At 43.1% G+C, this 14802-nt stretch overlaps 1 protein-coding gene and 1 pseudogene across 3 annotated transcripts in view; one reads left to right on the forward strand and one right to left on the reverse strand.

The window, feature by feature from the left end:
• The window catches only part of DLGAP4 (DLG associated protein 4), a 192487-nt gene that overhangs the window by 17540 nt on the left and 160145 nt on the right, over nucleotides 1–14802 (forward strand). The gene's annotated exons all lie outside the window — the stretch shown is intronic.
• On the reverse strand, nucleotides 7651–8144 carry LOC132022436 (large ribosomal subunit protein uL23-like; annotated as a pseudogene).

Below are 14802 nucleotides of genomic sequence, written 5' to 3' on the forward strand. Positions count from 1 at the left end.
ATGCAACTATTGATCTCGGGGTTGTGACCGCAAGATCATGAGTTTGAGCCCCATGTTGGGTGTAGAGATTACTAAAAAAATAAAAATCAATTGTCCGTGTATGTGTAGGAGTCTATTTCTAGACTCTCTCTTCTGTTGCATTAAGTTGTCTATATTTATACGAGCATCACACTGTTTTGAAATCAGCCTTCCCACTTTCCTCTTCTTTTTCAAAGTTGTTTTGGTTATTGTAGGTCCTTTGTATTTCCACATGAATTTGAGAATTAGCTTATCAGTTTTTATGAAAATGCCCACTGAGGTTTTGATTGAGATTGATTTGAATATATAGATCAATTTGGAGAGAACAAACATCTTAATATTGAGTCTTCTAGCCCATGAGTAAAGTATCTTTATTTAGGTAAGTTTTTTTTTAAACTTATTATCTCAGCAATGGTTTTCCATATCAAGGTCTTTCACATCTTTTGTTCTGTTTATTACTAAGAACTTTGTAGTTTTGATGGTATTATAAAAAGTATTTTTTAATTTCACTTTCTGTTTGTAGCTAGTATAGAGAAATACAGTTTGATTTTTGTATATCGATCTTGTATCCTGCACCTTGATAAGCCTACTTATCAGTTATAACAGATTTGTGTGTGTTTGTGTGTGTGTGTGTGTGTGTGTGTGTGTATTCTATTGCACTTTCTATATAGGTGAGCATGTCATTTGCATATATAGTTTTCTTTTTTTCTATCTGGATGCCTTTTGTTTCATTTTTTTGCCTCATGCCCTAATGCCTTGCCTAATGCCCTTCCAATGGAATATTGAGTAGAAGTGGTTCAAGTGGTTCAAGTGGACATCCTTGTCTTGTTCCTGATCTTAGAGGAGAAGTTTTTCATCCTTCACCATTGAATGTGATCCTAGCTGTGAGAATTTTGTAGATGCCTTTCTCAAGTTGATGAAATTCCCTTCTATTCTGAATTTGTTGAGAAGTTTTAAAATTGGGAATGGGATTTTGCCAAATGCTTTTGCCATGTCTTTTGAGATAACCACATGGTTTTGCTCTGTTAATGTATTAAAGTAGTTGATTACATTGATTTTGATTTTCAAATGTCTACTAATTCTGCACTCCTAGGATGAGCCCCATTGGCCTTTTAATATATTGTCAAATTAGATCTGCTAAAATTTTGTTTAGGATTTTGGCATCTCTATCCAGGAGGGATACTGGTCTATAGTTTTCATTTATTGTATTGAACTTATCTGGTTTTGGCATCAGGGCCCCATAAAGTGAGGTGAGCAGTATTTCCTTCTCTTCAATCTTTTCCTTTTTTTTAAGATTTTATTTATTTATTTGACAGAGAGAGAGAGATCAGGAGTAGGCAGAGAGGCACGCAGAGGGGCAGGGGGTGGGGGAAGCAGGCTCCCTGTTGAGCAGAGAGTTCGATGCGGGGCTCAATCCCAGAACCACAAGATCATGACCTGAGCTGAAGGCAGAGCCTTAACCCACTGAGCCACCAGGCACCCCCCTTCTCTTCAATCTTTTACAAGAGTTTTTATAGAATTAGTACTGTTTCTTCTAAATATTTAGTAGAATCACCTGTGAAGCCATCTGAACTGTGGGTGTTCTTTGTGGGAACATTCACACCTGCCAATCCAATTTCTGTAATAAATATAGGACTATTCAGGTCATCTCTCTTTTCTTGCATGAGCTTTGACAATTTGTAACTTCAAGGAATTTGTCCATTTTATCTCAGTTGTCAGATGTATTGATATAAAGCTGTTCATAATATTTCTTTGTTATCCTTTTTTTTTTAAAAAAAGATGGCTTTATTGAGATATGATTTGCATATTGTACAGTTCACCTATTTAAAATGTGCAAATTGATGACTTCTAATACCATTGTACATGGAGTTTTAATAACCATCAGCACATAAACTTTAGTATATATTCATCACCCCCCCAAACCTCCATGCTTGTTAACAGCCATTCCCTTTTTCCCTCTTACCAACTCCCCTACTCTCAGCCCTAGGCAACCATTAATCTACTTTCTATCCATATAGATTTGTTTGTTCTGGACATGTCATATTATTGGAGTCACACAATATGTGGTCTTTTGTGACCAGCCTTTTCCCCTTAACATCATGTTTCCAAGGTTCAGAGAAGCTGTAGCATGTGTCAGTAGTTCATCTTCCTTCCTTTTTATTTCTGAATGGTATTCCATTGTAAATGTCCACATTTTATCTATCCACTAATCAATTTGTGGACATTTGGGTTGTATTGTCTTTTGGGCTGTTACAAATAAAGCTGCTATGAAATTTGTGTATGAGTTTTTGAATGGGTATGCTTTCATTTTTCTTGAGAATCTCTCTATCTATAAGTGGAATCACTGGTTCATGTAGCCTAGGTTTAACCCTCTAAAGAACTACCTGGCTGTTTTCCAAATTGGCAGCACCATTCTTCATTTCCATAGCAGTGTAGGAATGTTGCAGTTTTTCAGATACTCACCAACATTTATTATCATTTTTTACTTTACGTTTTAAATTTTAATTCCAATAGAATGAACATAGTGTTATGATAAGAGTACTCTCTAATTCCTGTCATCTATTTCACCTGTTGCCCCAACCACCTCCCCTCTGGTGACCATCAGTTTGTTCTCTATAGTTAAGGGTCTGTTTTTTGGTTTATGTCTCTCTTTTTTCCCCTTTGTTTGTTTTGTTTCTTAAATTCCACCTATGTGAAATTGTATGGTATTTCTGTGACTGACCTATTTCATTTAACATTATACTCTCTAGCTTCATCCATATTGTTGCAAGTGCAAGATTTCGTTCTTTTTTATGGCTGAATAATGTTCCTGTGTGTGTGTGTGTGTGTGTGTGTGTGTGTGTGTATACACATTACATCTTCTTTATCCATTCATCTATCAATGGACACTTGGGCTGCTTCCATAATTTGACTATTGTAAATAATGCTGCAATAAACCAGGGGTGAATTTATCCTCTGAACTAGTGTTTTTGTATTTGGAAGGTAAATACCCAGTAGTGTGATTACTAGATTATAGAGTAGTTTCATTTTTAACTTTTTGAGGAATCTCCACATTGTTTTCCACAGTGGCTGCACCAGTTTGCATTCCCACCAAGTGCAAGAGGGTTCCCTTCTCCACATCCTTGCCAGCACCTAGTGTTTCTTGTGTTGTTGGTATTAGTCATTCTGACAGTTGTGAGGTGATATCTCATTGTAGTTTTGATTTGTGTTACCCTAATGATCAGTGATATTGAGTATCTTTTCATTGTCTGTCTGCCATCTGTATGTCATCTTTGGAGAAATGTTTGTTCATGTCTTCTGTTTATTTTTTAATTGGATTATTTTAAGTTTTATAAGTTCTTTATATATTTTGTATACTAATCCTTTATTGGATATGTCATTTACAAATATCTTCTCCCATTCTGTAGGTTGCCTTCAGTTTTGTTGATTGTTTCCTTCACTCTATGGAAGATTTTATTTTAATGCAGTCCCAACAGTTTATATTTCTTTTATTTTTCTTGCCTCAGGAGTGTTACTGTCTGCCTTCTTAATTGTAGTCATCCTAGTGGATGTGAAATAACATCTCATTATGGCTTAGATTTGCTTTACCCTGATGGTTGATGATGTTGGGCATCTTTTCAGGTGTTTATTGACATTTGTATATCTTCTTTTGAGACATCATTCAAATTTATTCAAATCCTTTGCTAGTTTTTATTTTTTATTTTTTATTTTTTTTTAATTTGACACAGAGAGAGAGAGAGAGACAGAGATCACAAGTAGGCAGAGAGGCAGGCAGAGAGAGGGGGAAGCAGGCTCCCTGCTGAGCAGAGAGCCCGATGCCGATGCCGGGCTTGATCTCAGGACACTGAGATCATGACCTGAGCCGAAGGTAGAGGCTTAACCCACTGAGCCACCCAGGCGCCCCCCTTTGCTAGTTTTTAAATTGGGCTGTGGTTTTTATTATTATTATTATTATTGAGTTGTAATTGTTCTTTATGTATTTTGGATACAAGTCTGTTATCAGATGTATGATGGCAAATATGCCCATTCTGTGAGTTGTCTTTTTGCATTCTTGATATTGTCCTTTATAGCACAAAAATAGTGGCTTTTTATTGTCTTTTAATTTTGATGAAGCTCAGCTTCTCTTTTTTTCTTTTGATGCATATACTTTTTTCATCATATCTAAAAAGCCATTGCCTAATTCAAGTCATTAAGATTTATACTTTTTAATCTAAACATTTATAGTTTTAGCTCTTACATTTAGGTTACTGACCCATTTTGAGTTCTTTTTTTGCACATGGTGTAAAGTTGGGGCGCATCTTTACTCTCTTGCATGTGGATATTCAGTTGGGCTATCTCCATTTGTTGAAAAGGCAGTTCTTTCCTCATTGAATGGTCTGGACATCCTTGTTGAAAATCAACTGACTATAAATGTAAGGGTTATTTTTTCTGGACTCCAAATTCTGTTCTATTGATCTGGCCTTATGATAATAGCACACTGATTTGATTATTGTAGCTTTGCAGTGAACTTTATTATCCTTCTATTATCTGTATAACTGATGTCACCTCTTTCATTTTTGATATTGGTAATTTGTATCTTCTCTCTCTTTATATTTTGTCTGTAAACTTTCTTATAAAATGTCTTTTATATTTTATTTTTTTCAGTATGGTTAGAGATTTATTGATTTTATTGATCTTTTCAGAGAATCAACTTTTGGTGTCATTGATTTTTCTCTACTGCTTTTTCATTTCCTCTCTTACTGATTTCTATTGTGATCTTTATTATGTCTTTTCCCCTACTTAGTTTTGTTTAATTTGTTCTTAAGTTTTTAATTTTTTTAAAAGATTTTATTTATTTATTTGACAGAGAGAGAGATCACAAGTAAGCAGAGAGGCAGGCAGAGAGAGGAGGAAGCAGGCTCCCTGCTGAGCAGAGAGCCTGATGCGGGGCTCGATCCCAGGACCCTGGGATCATGACCTGAGCTGAAGGCAGAGGCATTAACCCACTGTTCTTAAGTGGCCCCAATGCTCTTAAGTTTTTTAAAGGTGAAAGTGAGGTCATTGATTTGAAACCTGTCTTCTCTAATATAGGCATTTGGTGCTATAAAGATTCCTCTAAATATTGCCCTTTAGCAGCAAATTTTTTGTTGCCTTGTTTTCATTTTTATTTGGCTGAAAATATTTTCTGATTTCCCTTTTGGTTCTCTTTTGACCCATGAATTATTTAGAAGTATGTTATTTCATTTCCAAATATTTGGGGATTTTCTTTGGGTTTCTCTGTTACTGATTTTTATTTTAATTTCGTTGTGATCATAGAGCATATTTTTTATGACTTGAATCTTGTAATGTGTGGAAACTTGTTTAATGGCCCCAGAATGTGGTCCATTTTGGTGAATATTCCATAAAAGAGTATGTATTGTGCTATTATTGTGTAGAGTGCTCTATAGATGTCAGTTAAGTCAAGCTGATTGATAGCGTTGTTCAAATATTCTGTATTTATTTTCTGTTTACTTGTTCTATCAATTATTAAGGGAGGGGAATATAAATCTCTGATTATAATTGGAGATTTGTCTATTTCTCCTTGCATTTTTACCACTTTTTGTTTCACATATTTTGAGGCTTTAATAGTAAATGCATAAGTATTTGGGATTTCTTATCCTTCATGATGGATTGACCTCTTTATAATCATGAAATGATGTTCTTTATTGCCCCAAATTTACTTTTTCTGATGTTATTATAGCCCTCCAATTTTCTTTTGATTAGTATAAAAATGGTGTATAAAATTCTGTTCTCTTAACTCATTTGTATTTTTATGTTTGAAATGCATTTCTTATAGGCAACATGTAATTGGTTCTGTTTTTTAAAACCAGAAAATCTCTGTGTTTTTGTTGAGATATTTAGACCATTTGTATATAATGTGATTATTAATATGATTAGGTTTAAATCTTTTATCTTGTTATTTTTGTTTTCTCTCTGTTCTGTTCATCCTTTTCCTCTTTTTCTGCCTTCTTTAGGATTAATTAAATGTTTTTATGATTTTCTCCCTTAACAATATACAGATTTTTCGTTGTTTTTTGTTCGTTTGTTTTTTTAAAGATTTTATCTATTTATTTGACAGACAGAGATTACAAGTTGTCAGAGAGGCAGGCAGGGAGAGAGGAAGAAGCAGGCTCCCCGCTGAGCAAAGAGCCTGATGCAAGGCTCAATCCCAGGACCCTGGGATCATGACCTGAGCCAAAGACAGAGGTTTTAACCCACAGAGCCACCCAGGCACCCCTTACAATGTAGTTTATAGTATGCATCTTTAACTCATAATGGTCTATTTTTAAATGATATTATATCACTTCATGTATAGCATAAGAATGTTACATTTTGTGCTCTTAATATTATGTATTTTATTTTTATATATATTATAAACTTGACATTAGATTGTTAACATTTTTGCCTGAACAGTTATTTTTAAAGAGATTTAAATGGTGAGAAAAATAATCCTATATTTTTACCTATGTAATTGCTATTTCCAGTGGTCTTCATTCCAATTTATAGATGTGTATTTCTCTCTGGTATCATTTTCCTTTAGCCTAAAAGACTTTAACATTTCTTGTAGTGTGGGTCTACTGATGGTGAATTCTTTCATCTTTTCTATGTTTGAAAAAGTCTTTATTTTAACCTTTATTTTTGGAAAGTTATGTTTGCTGGATATAGAATTCTAAGTTGACAGGTTTTTTTTTTTTTTTTTCCACTACTTCAAGGATGTTGTCTTCTTGCTTGTGTTATTTTTGACAAGAAATCTGCTGTCATTCTTATCTTTGCCCCTCAGTACCTTTTTTTTTTTTTTAACTGACTGCTTTTCAGATTTTCTTTTTATCCCTGGTTTGAACAACTTGGTTATGATTTACCTTGGTGTAATTTTCTTTGTATTTCTTGTCCTTGGAGTCATTGAATTTCTTGAGACTCCAGGACAGAGGAACTACTCTCAGGGCCAAAAACTTGGAGGAGACTACTCCTGACTCAATTTTCCTATATGTCAAGTAGGCTAAGGGATACCTGCATTCCAGGACATTCTATTTTCCAGGAAGGACTCACTTTTAAGGTCAAAATACTCAGTGACAGAGTGGCCAAGATGTCAGGTGGCTGGGTATGATGCTTAACCTGATGGCTCAGCTTCTCCTAGGCACCTCTGTGCTGAGACATGGGGCAGCAGGCAGGTCAAGTGGGCCCCAGATATACACAGAGACCAAAAACATTAGTCAAGTTAAGGAAATGAAAAACAGTGAAGGTATGTCTTGTTTATATATCAGACTGGCAAATTTAGGGATGCCTGGGTGGCTCAGTGGGTGAAGTGTCTGTCTTCACCAGGGTCCTGGGATCAAGTTCTGCATTGGACTCGCTGCTCAGAGGGGAGCCTGCTTCTCCTTCTGTCTGCCACTCTCCCTGCTTGTGCTTGCCCTCTCTCTCTAACAAATAAATAAATAAGAACTTTAAAAAAAAAACTATCAAACCAGCAAATTAAGAAACATAAAATTCACCATGGACAAGAGTATGGGGAAATAGATTTTTAGACTCTATTGGGCAAGGGTGTAAGTTGGCACTTCCCCTCCTTTTTAGGGTAGGTTTGTGTAGAATTATCCCAAAGGTTTGAATTTTTTTTTTTATCATGAAAAAACTGTATTTAGATTTAGCCAGCTGGACTCAGTTTAGATGATCCCAATTTTGTTGGCAGCATCCAAAGCATCATAGACAGGGGCCAGCCGAACGTATGCCTTCTTCTCTCCATCAGGCCTGATTAAGGTGTTGACCTTGGCTACATCAATGTCATAGAGCTTCTTCACAGTCTGTTTGATCTGGTGCTTGTCAGTCTTGACATCCACAATGAACACAAGTGTGTTGTTGTCTTCAATTTTCTTCATGGCTGACTCAGTAGTCAGGGGGAACTTGATGATGGCATAGTGCTCAAGCTTGTTTCTCCTGGGGGCGCTCTTTCGAGAGTATTTGGGTTGCCTTCGGAGAGGCAGAGTCTTGGGTCATCGGAACGAAGGTGATGTGCGGATCTTCTTTTTTTTGTGACTGTGGACGCCTTTAAGCACCGCTTTCTTGGCTTTCAAAGCCTTTGCTTTGGCTTCGGCTTTGGGAGGGGCAGGTGCCATCTTCGTAAAAGGGCCCAAAGCTTTGAATTTTGCATATGCTTGATGGAGCAATTCCAGCTCTAGGAGTTACAGTAAGAGAACAGTTCAGATCATTGGAGCCAAGATATGTAAGTTTGAACTTGGCTATACCAGCGACCAGCTCTGTGATCTCAGACAAGTGACTTTACCTCTCTGAACCTCTGTTAGCTTATCTATAAATATATATATATTTATATATATATCTATAGATATATGTTATATATATCTATAGATATATATATAAAATTATAATTTCACAAGATAATTTGTACACGATGCTCAGCACAGGGCCAAGCATAGAGCAAGTCTTGTGCTGCTGGCGGGGGCGGGGGGTTGTCTTGATGGTGATCATATATAAAAATAAAGGTTAGAGGACATACACCAAAATATCAAAAGTGGTCATCTCTTGGAGAGGAATAATTTTATTTTCCAAATGCCTATTTTCTTCCAGTTTCTTATTGTGAGCATATATTGTTTTGTAATAAGGAACGAATGGGGACAGTTAAAACACAATGTGTGTCATTCTTGCAAAGCCCACCTTTGCAGGCAATGAGGAACCCAATGGGCCAGGCCAGAGGTGGGGGCAGCAGTCAGGAGAAGGGCCTGCTGACCAGCCCCACACCCCTGAGGCCAGAGCCTGAGTTGGTATCCAAAGGGAGGCCCTGGAGGGAGGTAGTGGTGAATATAGATTGGAAAGCCAGACCCTTCTACACACCATGTGACCTCAGCCAAGCACCTTTACTTTTCTGTGCCTCAGTTTCCTCATCTGTATAACGGGCATGTAGTATGCTCTACCTCATAGGGCTGTTGAAGCTTTAGTGACTTTGTGGTTGTTGGCATGATGTCCAGCAGACAGTAAATGTTGTCTGTTGTCCCTGTTACTATTGTCACTAGTATTATTATAGTTGTCCATCATTGCCTTCGGAGCAGGTGGTGAAGAGAAGGGACTGGCCTGTCTAAAGCGGGCTCCATCTCCCTCACAAATTGGAGCATGATACGAGACAGACATCTCAGCCCAGCTGCACCTCCTGGGCCTCAGACACCCCCGTCTCACCAGCGAGGACAGTAATTTCTACCTCATGAAGAATGAATGGATCCCCATGTCCAGTGCCCACAACACCTAATATTTGTTCCCTTCTTTTTGTGGATGGCTTGTGGCATCAGGGAGCAAGAAAAAGAGTGGAAGAGACCGTGTGGCCAGGCTGGTTTGGGGTCAGGTGCCTCAGCCACCCAAAAGCATCCCCTGAAGAAGATCCAGCTGCCCTCCTCCAGCTCCCTGACGGCTGTGGAGGGAACAGGAATGACAGGAGAACATTAATCTGCCTCATTAATTCGCTTTGTTCCAGAGTTGTAGCAATTAGACCTGCAGTCTGGGCAGCATTAGGAGCTGGGCAGGGGTCCTCCCGGCTGCTGGCCCCCTGCCTGCCCAACCACTGCCAGGCACTCGGTCCCTGGGGAGAGGGGCCAGGGAAGGGGGTTTCCCTAGCAGCAGACTTCCTCGGCTTCCTTTCGCTTATTCACTCACAGTTTTCAACAGATGTTTACTGAGCACCTACTGTGTGCCAAGGAGACTGCCCAGTGTATTTAGGTGTGGCTGGAAGAGTGGGGGGGGGCAGATAGCAGGAGATGAGGTCATAAATATAACAGGGGCATGCATTCAGCTGTAGGAAGGACTTGTCCTTGGAGAGTCATTGGAGAACTTGGAGGGAGGAGGGAATGTGACCGTATTTGCATTTCATGAGTCTTTCCATCTGGAAAGGGGCGCCATGAGGAGACTGGGCCTGTCATCGTTGTAGGCATTGAGCAATGTGGTTGGCTTGGGGATGAGGCATGAATCAGGGGTTGGACAAGGCAAAGGGTTCATACCCTTCTTCCCTCATCTGCTTCAGTAAGAAGTGGGCTCATATCCAGGGTCCCTCTCCCGACAGCCTGCAGGCTTTCTCCTGTCTTGACCATGCTTCTTCCCACCACCTCCACTCCACTCAGCCAGACCTCAGCTACAGGGAGGGACCCAAGCTGACATAATCATGAACCTCCAGCACTAAAATTTGCTGTGTGTATTAATAGTGATGAAAGTTTTATCTAAGCTCATTTCGTCTGCATAACACCCATGATAGGTAAACAGAATTCTTTCTGTTTTACTGATAGGGAAACTGAGGCACAAGGAGGTGATTTTTTTTTTTTTTTTTTTTTTTTGCCCAAGGGCACAGAGCTAGTGGCAGACAGAGCAAGGATTTGAACCTGGGTCAGATAGGTTGTGAAACCCATTTTCCTCTACCACTAACTGCCCCCAACAGTCCCTCCCAGCCCTGGGGTTCCCAGAACGTGAAATAAGCACCAGTTGGTGTTGGGTGGATGATTGAGTCTCAGGTACCATGTTGGGAGTGTCACTTTGCATCATATTCTGCCTCCGGCAGCCCAGGGAGGTTGTGTCCCCATTTCACAGGTGAGAAAATGAAGGCTCAGAGAACAGAGTTGCCTCCCGTCAGCACTGGGTTGTCCTTTCCCACCCCTGCCCGCCACCAGTCACAGCCCCCTCAATGACCTCAATTTCCTAAGGTAAAGCGGCTTGTTAGCATCTCAAAGAGCCCTCTCTGCCAGCCTTGTATATTCATGGCGCTTCAAAAAGGAAGCTCCAGACAGGAGACTCTTTCTTTCCTTCCAAGAGCAAATTCTCACCCTCTCAGATGCAGGAAATGTAGTCTGGCTGGAAAAAGACTTAATTTCTTTCTCTTCTGCACTGGTTAGTAAAAGAAAGCTGCTTCCCCCAGCTCTGACTACGGGACATGGCTGGTTCAGACTCTGCCTGGGCTGGTGGAGAAGGTGGGGGACTTCGGAGCTGCTGGCCTCGCGGCACCCTCCGAGGCCATCTGGCCTCACTTTGGAGCCAGAGAGAGCAGGGGGTGGAGTTCAGAGAGAGCCTGGGCATCCGGCTCCCTACTCACCCTGCTTCCAGTACTCCCTGTAAATGCAGCTCTTCTCTCCTTGCATTTGGGTGTGTGTGAAATTTTTCATAATAGGGAGTTAATAAAGGTTTTTTGTGTTTTTTTTTTAAAGGCTTAAAAAAAAAAAAAAAAAAAAAGGCCATTCCATGAGCTAGTGTCTTTGGGGTAAGGACCACTCCCCTTCAGGCGTGGCATCCCAAACCTTCACGGGCTTCTCTGGTGCTGAGGCCACAGGGAGTGTCTGCTCTCTGTTCCCCCAGCTCCGTGCTCCACCTTTTCTTGTGCTTTTCCCTCAGACCTCCTGAATTCCTGCACATTTCTCAGGACTTAGGGCCAGTCACCTCCTCCTGGAAGCCTTCCTGGATTCCTTCAGGTAGTCACACCTGCCTCTCTCAGAGCCCCTTGTCCACCAGTACATAAACAATGCTTTGGGCACTGTGCTCTGTCCTTTAGCCATGGTATGGCTTTGATTCCTTGTGGCCCCACAGAAGGCAGGTTTCTCCCATATGTTCATGAGGAAACCCACAGCTCAGAGAGCTGAGGTCACCTGCCCGAGGTGGACAGTGGGATGAGGATTCGAATGAGCATGGGGCTGTGTCTTCCCAGCCCCCCCAAAGTGCCCCATCTCTGCTCTGTACTTCACGCGGCACTTTGTAACACAGGTTTTTCTGACAAGGTCTCTCCTGGTGGCCTCCCCACCCAAAGATGGGTTGCAGGCTCTGTAGTCTGTGTACCCAGCTCAGGGGCAGCACCAAGGAACCGGTGACAAGTGTTTGTCAAATGGGAGAAATCTAGATCTGAAATCTCTGGAGACCATCTTCTGCCCCCCACCCCCACCCCTTCCAGCCCCTGCCATTACTGAGTGAAGACAAAGGCTTGGAATGTCGAGAAACTGGTCTCCGTAGAAGCTGGCTGCAGAGGCAGGAGGAGCAGGAAACCCAGGGAGGCTGGAAGGCCACTGCCCCCTCCACCCCCGGACAGAGATTTAGCAAGCATTGATTGAGCACTTACTGTGTGCCCGGCACAGTCTAGGTCTTTGGTCACAGCTGTGAGCAAGGCCAGACCCAGTTGGCGCTTTCACAGGGCTCTCATGAGAGGAGCAGAGGGTGACCAAACAAGAAAGTGATAAAAATGCTACAGCGTGGAAAGGAACGGAGGGGCCTGGGTGGGTGAGGGTCAGAGGCTTTGAGAAGTGCTGTTGGGGCTGAGCTCTGCCCTATGGTGGGGGGCGGGGAGGTTGTGGCCTGCAGGGTGGCCTGCAGGGTGCCTGCATGGGGCCTGAGGTGGAGAAAGTCTGGGCTCACTCAAGGAAAGAATGAGATGGGGGTGTCACCCCAGGGCCAGGGTGAGGGGAGTGCGCCAGAGGATAGGGGGAGCCTCTGACAGGGTTGGGGGGGTGGCAGAAGGGGCAGGGTTGAGTTTCTGAGCTGTGTGTAGAGGCCCACTTGAAGCTGGAGACCTGGGGTAGGAGCCTGGTGGAGATGAAGGTAGATCTCATCAGAACGGGGGCTGGGGTCGTGCAGGTGAGGGGCCAGTTCGATTTTTGTGGCTTTTGTTCCAGGCTGAGTGAAGGAACTCACGAAGGTCTGGCTGAGCCCTGGATGTGGGGGACCCTGGCTCTGATACCAGGGTGGGGGTGGGGACTGGGGCACAGAACCCATGCCGCCCCCCCTCATGAGGGTCACCAAAGCGGCCCGGGGACTGCTGGGTCCCTGGCACAGGGTGGTCCCTTTCTTGAAGCCAGTTCCTCGCAGCCAGTGTGTGGGACTGACGTGTCTACTGGAGGTGAAAATCGTGCCTCCTGCCTGCGCCCCAAATTGCCCCCTGGGGGTGGCAGAACGCCAGGTGCCCATTTTAATTCTCTGACAGTCGTACTGTTTTATTGTTCCTATTTGGGGTTTTATTATTATTGCTGCTAATGGTTTGAAAAGGCCTTTTAATTAAAGCTGCAGGTTGGAGCTGACGCCTGAGCTCCTGGGGTGGAGGGAAGAAGCCTTGCTGAGGGCTTACTCCATTCCTCACAGAGCCAGGGGCTTTTGCTCTGGAGCCCGTGGCCCCTTCTGCACAAAGACTTAAGGCAGGGCTCCTGCCACTAAGATGGTGTGGCAGCATCTACTGTCGGGCCCCAGCCCTCCTTCAGTAATGCAACCACAGGCTATTTCCAGACCAGATGACATGACTAGTTTCCTGCTCAGAACCTTCCATGGCTCCCAGTGCCCTTTCCTGCAGGAGGCTGTGGGCCCAGTGGTGGAGAGCTTATGAGACATGTCTGGGTTTGTGTCTTGTCTTTGCCATTTACTGGTATCAGGGCCTTGGGCCAAATTGCTTAATGGCCCGCGGTCTCAGTTTGCTCATCTATGAGATGGGGATGCTGAGTCTTTGCCTCATTGGGTTGTTAAGGGAATAAAGAGAAGACCCAAGCCTCTGGCCCACATTGAACCCTCTGTAAATGGAGCTGATGTTGTCGTCTGTGCTGGTCCAGGGAGGCTCACACAGCAGGTGCTCTGTAAACATGAGCTGCCCTGACCCACTGTTATCACTCTTCTCTCTCCAGTTCCTCCTCTTGTCCCAGAACATGCTGGAGATTTGACCTGCTCTTTCCCTTTGCACGTGCTGACTCCGTCTGTGGTGCCTCCCTCCATCCTTGCCCACCTGATGTCCTTCCAGATCCAGGTGTGCCTGTGCCCCCTCTGGGAAGCCTTCGCCCCCTCCTCCCTGGGACCTGGGTTCTCAGCTGTCTGAGCCTTCCCTGCTAGGGGCCTGGTCCCTTGCCTCCAACTGCTGATTGACTCCCTGGGTTGGCAGGACCCAGCAGATCAGGTCCAAGAGGAATGCTGTGGAAGGAAGGTCTATAAGGCAGCCCTTTTGTAAGACCCCTTTTCCTAACAGTTGCTCTTGTCCTGTGGCCAGATTCCCTTCGCCCCCCGCAGTTTCCTTTAGAGGGTTTGCCCAACCAGTCCATATTTAGGAAACATCTGTTGTGTGTTACCCTGAGCTAGAGGGCCCTGCCTCCACTTTCATCTTCATAACCACCAGAGACATCTTTCTGTGCGCATCTGACTGATAGGGAGACAAAGGCTACAGAGCTGAAGTGTCTCACCCCCATGGTCACCTGGTTGACAATTGCTAACGTCCCCTACTGTGCTTCATCTCTGGACCAATGTTGGTAGCTCCAGCAATTATCACTTTTCTTCCCCAGGGCCTTTGCATTTGCTGTTCCTTCTGCCTGGAACTTGTAAATACTTGCAGAACTTTCTCCCTCGCTTCATTCAGGCCTGGGTTCAAATGTCACCTCATCAAAGAGGCCCCTTGTTCCACTGCTTATCCTGTTTTGTTCGGCCTCATGACAGTGGCCCTACCCTGACATAGTATACATTTGTTTGATTTCCATTTCTCCCACAGGCCTTCAGGGTCAGCAACCACTGTCTCGCTCACCTCTTATTTCCAGTCCCTAGAATGGTAGCTAGCATGTAGGACCCACAGGTGTTGTGGCTGAGTGACTCCCCTGGTTTGCAGACTTCCCTGACATGTGGCATTGGGTGGGACTATTGGGGGAGGGATATTGGGGTCCAGCAATTCCAGGGACTCGGTAACCAGAGGGCCCTCCTCGGCCCAGAAGGAGGCTCCATCCACCATCAGCCTCTCCCGTTTCTCTAGTTTCTTTGGCTCCCTTGATGTACTCCCACTTGACTGTG

The sequence above is a fragment of the Mustela nigripes genome, chromosome 7 (assembly GCF_022355385.1).
Source record: "Mustela nigripes isolate SB6536 chromosome 7, MUSNIG.SB6536, whole genome shotgun sequence".
In the NCBI taxonomy this organism is placed as follows: domain Eukaryota; kingdom Metazoa; phylum Chordata; class Mammalia; order Carnivora; family Mustelidae; genus Mustela; species Mustela nigripes.